General features: G+C 35.0%; 1 pseudogene; it reads right to left on the bottom strand.

Annotated features, from left to right (window-relative positions):
- Positions 1–6,930, bottom strand: LOC133302289 (uncharacterized; annotated as a pseudogene).
- Positions 6,931–8,438: the final 1,508 nt, after the last annotated feature.

Raw genomic sequence — 8,438 nt, 5'->3', positions numbered from 1 at the left:
TCACTTTCTCCTCCTCTTGCTTTGTCTTCTGTCACTGTCACTGTCACTTTCATCAGAAACTTGTTTCTGTTGTTGCATGATAAGACGTGGCATATTCTTCAAATACTCACGTAGGTTAGCAGCAAGACCACCAAGTCCAATGCATGTGAAGAAGTTAATGGAGAACCGTGTGTTTTTTGGATTATCTTTTGCAAATATGGACTCAAAAGAGTCCTTCATTGTAGGATCATTTAATCGCTCATTCAGCAGCTGAATGCCAAGATGCTCCGATAATTCCTGTAGCAATGTAAATTGACATCAACATCTTCCACATAGAGAGAGAGAGAGAAGCAGGCATAAATTATCAGCAGATCAGTACATCCCATAGACGATATCACACAACAAAATAGAATAAATACCCACCAAAAATCACCTTTTATAAAAATAAAATGGTAATATCTATTAATCATGTTGCCTAAAAATAGAAAATGTAAGGCAATGGTGACAAGCCAAATAAAGACATCACATAATGCTGCAAATTTTTGTGGCTACATAAGAAGACATCACATCCTCATAGAATCACTACCAAATATATATATATATATATATTTTTTTGGTACAACTTTCTCCGGGCACCATGCCCTCGGGGTACGGTCCGTTTGGGCTAGCCCCTCATTGTAACAGTGGGTGCACTAAGCTTCGCAACCGGAGAAAGGACGAGACCAATCCCCCAACCGAAGATTTTTGGTTTATCCTCTGGCCCCTAAAGATTTTCTAAGAAACTGCTTGAGGCAGGGTTTGATCCCTGCACCAAGCAATCCCTTGGGAGCTCAACTGCCAACTGAGCTACCTTTGGGGTTAGCAAATATATTTTTAAGGAAAACCATAGTAGTCAAATATCCTAGTGGCATAGAAAAACTAGCAATTCCTCACTCATTCTCTGAATAGAGCTACTTTTCTTCCTAATAAAACCTTGCGGAAATCCAAAACTCCTAGTCTTTTACTTGGACTCCAGTACTAAACAGAACTAATACTGATGATGTGTAATGGGTTTATAGGCAGGCAGCATAAGGCTCTCTCTCTGTATAACTGCCATGTCTAATGTATGGAGCTAGCTCAAAATCAGCTCTTCTTAGTTCTTAAATTGTTCTGCTGTGGTGGTTTCTTTTCAGATACAAAATTACTTCAACCACATTTTAAGCAATAATGCCCCAAAAAAAATTTCTTGGGTATTTTTCTAAAACTGGTAATGTAAATTTGTTGAAATAATAATGGAAGCGCATGGAGAAACAAATAGAGGAAGATTAGAGTTTGACATCAGTACCTGGAGGATAATTTTAACAAATACACGTGAAGAAGAAGTTGTGTCCTCTTCAGTCAAGCGTATATACGATAAAACATGCCAAGGTAGAGCATCGGTGCCAAGTAAATGACCAAAAATTTTTCCCACATTTCGCAATTCATTGGTTTCAAGTTGATGAATCATTGAGTACTGCTGCACAAAGCACTTTTCAAAATTTTCTTGATGTACTTTGTTGATCATTGTTGGGTAGTATTTTTCTCAGGAGAAAGAGTTATCGTTCTCAGGGAACATGTTGTTTAGTTTTCCCTTTTTTAATTCCTATTTCTAATTTCTTGAAATTAAGTGATCAATCTTTTAAAACTAAGAAAAGACTAAATCAAACAAGGTATTTATCAGATTTGTATTAAAAAAAATTTAACAGAGAGATATCTAATCACAAATGTATCAATTATAAGGTTCTGGAATTCTTTGAATCATAGATGAAGGAAAAATTTCGCATTCCTACGTTTTATAACTGCTACGGCACTTTAATATCAGAATTCGAATTACTATGGCTATTTTATCTGAAACTTCCCAGTTCCAGATTTTAATCTTTAGAATGATCTTTTCCCAAAGTCTTCCAAATCTTTAAAAATTGTATCAAAGACCTCCTTGAGTTATCCCTAACCTCAAGGGTTCAATTAACAAGGGACATAACCTGATTTCCCAATCATAGCTATGCTAAAATTATTCAAGACCCATTCCCATGGTGTTCTTGAACTTAAAATCAAAATCTTGCTAATCAAATGAAACTAAAGCAAGCCATCACAGTATTCAGAAAATTAAAGATCACCCAATCATCGTGAATCCCAGAAAGGAAAAAATCAGAAACCCATATTCAGAAATATTACAAATCTAAAAGTAAAGAAACATGCATCACAAACATTCATGAAAGAAAACTCAAGGTAAAGTTACAAACCGGTTCTTAAAGAGTCAAAGTTACTAAACTAGAGCTAGGAAGAAAAAGATCAGAAATGTGAAAACAGTAGCTCGTATGCAGATCTGTGGTTTCTTTCCTTGAAGTTGCGTTGTCAATGCACTTCGAGATCAAGAATTGAAGAACAAGCACCAGCTTTCAAGACAATTTCTTAACACTCAGATTCGAAGAGAGAAAATACAAAATTCTAAATGTAAAACTGAAACTAACAAGTACGGTCTCTGACCCTAAATGACTCAGACTTCTATTTAACTAAAAACTAAAAAGCTGCCTCAAAATGCATTGCTGTCCATCCATCTCTTTGTCCATCCAATGGTTGAGATTTGATCTTGCTTTCAAAAAGTTGATCTTGCTTTCAAACTGCAGTAAAAATAACAAAAGAGAATAGTAAATCATCAAATTACCTCTTTCTCTCTTTTTTTTTACCTTTGGGCTGATTGGTACTCATTTGGCCCATTACCATGCACTAATATCCAGCCTTCACCTCAAATATTATAAAAACTAAGCTATTAAAATTAGTCATAATTGATAGCTAACAAAATACCCCAAACTTAATTAATTAATTGCCCTCAAGTAATTAGACAAACTTCACTCATAAGTTAGATATCAACACAGATATGATTACAATAACTTAGTTAAATTAAATCAGCCATCCGTGCAAAACATCACTCTTCTTAAAGCTTTGACCAGGTTTAATGTCAACCAATTCCTACAACCAATTAATCACCCAACTCCAGTCAATCAGCAATTACATAAACATTCAATCAAAAATTCATGCTCATTCATTTAGTTGCAACCCTTAACTTAAAATGATTCAATTGAACTTCCACTGAATTCCTTGCCAGATACATTCAATCATTCACACTCTCTCCTGTTTATAAGGGAGGTCACTCATTGTCATTATGCATGAATGCTTTCAACCTACACTACCATTTAGAAACTTGAAGTCCAATATGCTATCTCCATCAAAGGGTCTTTAAGGCTTGTAATGAGGCAGGGCTAGGATCTTTGTTTTTCTAGTCACTTGGCTAATTAAGCTAACCCTTAGTGTCTAACTAGTCCTCATTAGCTCTTTCTGATTTTTGCCTAAACAAGACAAAGGGAAATTAGTAACTCTCTTTCCCTTTTTGTTCAACTTTTTTCCTGCCTCTTTCCTTTTTTTACAAAGATTCAAGCTCAGAGATCTCCTTTCTTTTTTTCTTCTTTTTTTTTCTTTTTTCTTTTTTTGAAAACAGAACAGAGAACTCTTTTTATAAAATCACTGTGTCCCCCTTGTTTTTTGATTTTCTTTTACCTCCTGATCCCCTTTCCTTCTTCTCTTTTTCTAATCTTTTTTTTTTTTTTCCGTTACAACCAATTCCCCTTTGCCTCATTTAGCTTATTGTATTTCTCAGCTAATGAGAAGTAGCTAAATACTAAAACAGCTATACAGGGTGGACAAGGAAATTGGCTCATAATATCAGGGTACATGATCAGAAAAGAAAGGCTTCAGGCTCAAATATAGGGACCAAGAGATATAATCAAAGGGTAAGGCTTTAGGCTCTAAGCTATACATTCAGAAACAATGCCCCAATCACACAGAAATAGCATATTAAAATTTATATAAATATTAATTTTAATGCACTAAAAAAATATTTAGAATAAGAAAAATGCAACAAGTAGATAGTTTTGGCTCACCTCTTGACCAGGCTCTAACTTAATTTGCAGAAGCTTATGACCAGCTTCCTCAAAATCTGCACTAGACATTATTGTTGAGTAAATGGTTCTTCGAAGATTGATAAGATTTGTCTCTGTTTCATCTTTTATTTGCATACTTTCTTCTTCCTTTTCATCAGACTCAGCATCAGAGCCTTCCTCATCCTCAGATTCCTCACCCAGTATTGTTTTCTTCAACTCTTCACAATGCTTCTCATTCTCCAGGAAATTGGGGTCTGGCTTGAATACATCTGAGGAAAAATAAAATGATAAATTAAGAAATCACAATGACATATGACCACAAGTCAATCAAATTAGATACGGATGCAAACTTAACAATACAAAATGTACCAAGGGAGAACTGTGGATCTATACGCTCATTCCAGGAGACTACATGAGTTAACTGATCTCCCTGCTCCACAAGGTCCAGCTCAGGACGAACAGCTGGATAGCCCTGTAATGTAATGCAAGGCAACCATCAGAAATCATTTCAATTTCAAACTATTCATTAAACAAAAGAGTTGACATGCTGTGTTATCGCATTAATGAGCTATATTACTGTCCAAAAAAAAAAAAGTAAGTACCCGAAACTTGGCTTTCCTAATTGCAAATAAGCCTTCAATCAGAAACTGAAGTCGTTTGTCAATTTCCCCTTCATGAAGAATTGCACGAAACATATCAAAGATACCTGTAAAATTAAAAAAATCTAACTTGATAAAAAACATCCAAGACTGAAATTGATCTTGAGCGTTATGTTGAGATATATAGTCCTACATTGGTTGTATGTGCAACTAATGTGGAGTTTATAAGGTCTTGGGCACTCTCACCCTTTGAGCTAGCTTTTGGGGTGGTGTATCCCAAGGTTCTTTACATGGTATCAGAGCTTGATCCTCACCGCCTCCCACTTTAAAGTGGAATTAAAATAAAAAAGCACAAAAGGTACACCAAAAATTGGGCCTGTGCATTGTCCACCCTTCAAGTCCAGTGGGCTCTCGTGTGAGGGGGCGTGTTGAGATATATAGTCCCACATTGGTTGTATGTGCAACTAATGTGGAGTTTATAAGGTCTTGGGCACTCTCACCCTTTGAACTAGCTTTTGGGGTAGTGTATCCCAAGGTTCTTTACACATTATTTGCACATACAAGTGTCTTGCATTGGCATATTTGTGCAAGCATGCAGGAAACTATACAAGTCAAGGGAATACCCAATTCACAAAAAAAACAAAAGAAAAAGAAAAGAAAATACCAACCATTAAGGCCTTTAGGAGAGAGATCCTGCAGTATCGAACCACATTCTGTGACAAAAGCAACGGCTACTTCAACACTGTCATGAGTAGGCTCGTCGAGTAAAACTATAAGTAACTCTCGAGCAATGTTCTCGTCAGCCACTCGCTGATTCACTAGATGTGCTATGAATTTAACAGCAGCTAGTAATTGGGGCTATGAAAATGAAGAAAGCCAAATGAAAATTACAATCAGAAGGCAATATAAAAAAAATTAATTAAAAAATTACAATCGCTTACGAGCTCTCTTTAGCTGCAAAAGAGTCCTTCTTAACAAAAGACCCCCCACCTCGGGAAACTTGGTATTCACAACAGCAACTAGCGCAGCAAAGACATCCGTAAAACCTGGAGACCAAGAAAGAGACTTCAAACATGACCGACAAAAGAGGCCTCTTCCCCTAACCAAGTTTTCTACAAATAATTCTGGGACTATGTTTTTTATATTACTTGCATTTACTTTGTTCACAAGTTCGTTGATGCTCTTTCTTAGAGCATCCCAAGTTAACCGTTGATACTCAGCACTAGTTTTGTCCTCAACTTCTTGTTTCATCATCCTGGCCGCCAACTTAAAAGGGGGAGGAATGTAAGCATCTCCATCATCCTCTTTCTTCCTAGTTTCTTCCTCCGACTTTCTCACTTCCATCATCTCCCTACGATCCCTCTCGTTGTCACCATCCTTGTCGTCAGTTCTACGCCTCCTATCCCTATCCCTATCCCTATCCCTTTCTGATTTCATGACCAATTTCCTAGTATATTCTTCCTCCGATTCAGGACGTGCACTGCTGATCTATAAAATTTAATATCATATGATATTTTTTGAAGAATTATATAAATTTTTTATTAAAGGATATTTTTATTAAAAATATTTATTTTTATCCTATATGGTATTATACAATGCATTGTCAAATATTAGATGATATTATCTTATACAATACCGTGTCAAACACTGGATAGTATTAAAATTCAATCAGTCCTTATACTATCAGGTCTTATACTATCAGCCATTGTCCTATACTATGCACCAAATATGTCCTTAATGTATATCTTCCATAACTATATTTGATTTAAATCTTAGATTATCCCTTGTTGGCCTGTTAATCTACGAGCCCTTATATGAGTCCATGACATTAGATAAAATCAAAACACAAGAATATCTATTCAAAACCCTACAATTCTTAAATAAAGGGAATGTAATATGATATGTTAGTTGTAAAATACAATGTGTTTATCTTTCCCGGATTTGCAACTGATTCTATTTTTAAAAAAAGATATGGTTGCTGATTCATTTTTCGTCAATATCGATATTTAATTTGAATTCACACATCTCTATCATGCATTAGTAGTCAATAAAGCACGGACACGTCATTTTTTAGAATTTTTTAGAAAAAATGCGTGTCGTACACGTGTCGAACTCGGACACGCGATCAATATTTTAAGACACGTTGACTATTGCGACACACGATTTTTACGGTGTTCGACACGCGATTGTGAAACCTTGTTCACTGCAAGTGGGGAAGATGATGGTGCATGTATAAGGAACTCTGCGACAAGAGTGAGTCGAAGGTTTTGGGAAGAGGAGGATCTTCCCTTCAGCGAGACGGTGTCGAAGAAGATAACACTTTCGCCACCAAGGTGTGGGTTCCCTGTTTCAAACTATCTTACTTTCTCTCCGCCATTACCTTCTTGCTTCTCCATTGACGCCGTTGCTTCTGGTCAACAATCTCTCTCTCTCTCTCTAACGCTTCATAATTTGTTTTGCTTTTGCTGTGGATATTTCAAAGATTTGAAGAAAAAAGAAGCGAAACATTAAATTGCTTCTGACATGTCGTTTCAAATTAAATTGAATAGTCAATGTCACGTTAAATGGAAACACACTGAAGTCTGATGGAAACACACTAACACAAGTACTTGTTTAAAATAAATAAAGAAATAAATTTCTATTTTTTAATAGTTCTAATTAAAATTTGTAAGGCTTCGACAACAAAAATTTCAAAATAAAATTTCAGATTTTTATTTGAAATGAATAGTTTCAATGAACTATTATTTTTTATTTATATTTATGTTATAAAATTTAAATATTTGATTAGTTGTATGATTTATTATGAGATGTTATATATATTATATATAAATTATATTATATATATTATTTAATATTAAAACGTGTCCTAACATGTCAAAATCTAATATTTTTTAACATTACGTATCAGAGTGTCGTGTCGTATCCCGTGTCGCGTGTCCGTGCAACTTAGTTAGTAGTAGTACCCTCGTTATTTAATTTGATTTCGCAATATTTACTTTTGGGTTGCACTCCCATCATGGTTTGCTCATTTTCTTTGGCGCCTTATCTTTTCTTAATTAAAGATAAATAAATTGTAATTCTCTATAAAATGTACAAGATGGTGTCTATTTTAACGATACGTGCATTCAGATTTGGTAGTTTATACATAGAACGGATTTATTACCCAATATATAGTAATTGGTTAAAATAATAGTGAACGTATTTTGAAATACCCAATACATAGAACAGATTTATTACCCTAAACCCTAATATATCCTCTTATGTGGAAAAGTGATCATGTGATCTTGCTATTTGATCACAACTACTCATACATGGGTGCAGCTCAGTTGGTAACTTGGCGCTGAGTTAGTGGGGTTGGATATGTGTTCGATTCCCGCTGAATGCATTATTGGGGAGGGGACTGAACCTTTAGCCATCACTGTTCCTCCGCACTCCGGACTAGTCCCGTAGCCGGCTCAAAGAGTTGAAGCTCGTGGGGATACCGGAGGGAGCCAACTCGTCTCAAAGAGATAATTAGGGTTGGGTAACTCCAAAAAAAAAAGAAAAAAAAAGGCAATAGCCTGTTTTCTAAATAGTATTTTTTAAAAGTCTTGACCTATTCTATTTTACTATTTATAATAGGCCAAGTCTGGTCAAATATAGACTAGGTCGTAAGCCCTGTAGGCCGGCCCAATCCATTTATACCCCTATTTGCAACTGTTTTTTTTTTTAATAAGATTTGCAACTGATTCTTCTTTAAATAAGATTTGTTAGTTGTAAAATCCGATTTGTTAGTATTTTTGAAAATTTATAAATAAAATATTACATAATTAAATAAAAATACTCATAATTAATATATAAATCACAGGAGATAAATAATAATATAATATAAGATAATATAAATAAAAATACTCAAATCAATTGA

Source organism: Gastrolobium bilobum, unplaced genomic scaffold (genome assembly GCF_033153095.1).
Source record: "Gastrolobium bilobum isolate Gb01-03AN ecotype WA unplaced genomic scaffold, APGP_CSIRO_Gbil_v1 utg39614, whole genome shotgun sequence".
NCBI lineage: Eukaryota > Viridiplantae > Streptophyta > Magnoliopsida > Fabales > Fabaceae > Gastrolobium > Gastrolobium bilobum.
The sequence above is the reverse complement of the archived record's forward strand: the minus strand, read 5'-3'. Positions and strand labels throughout refer to the sequence as shown.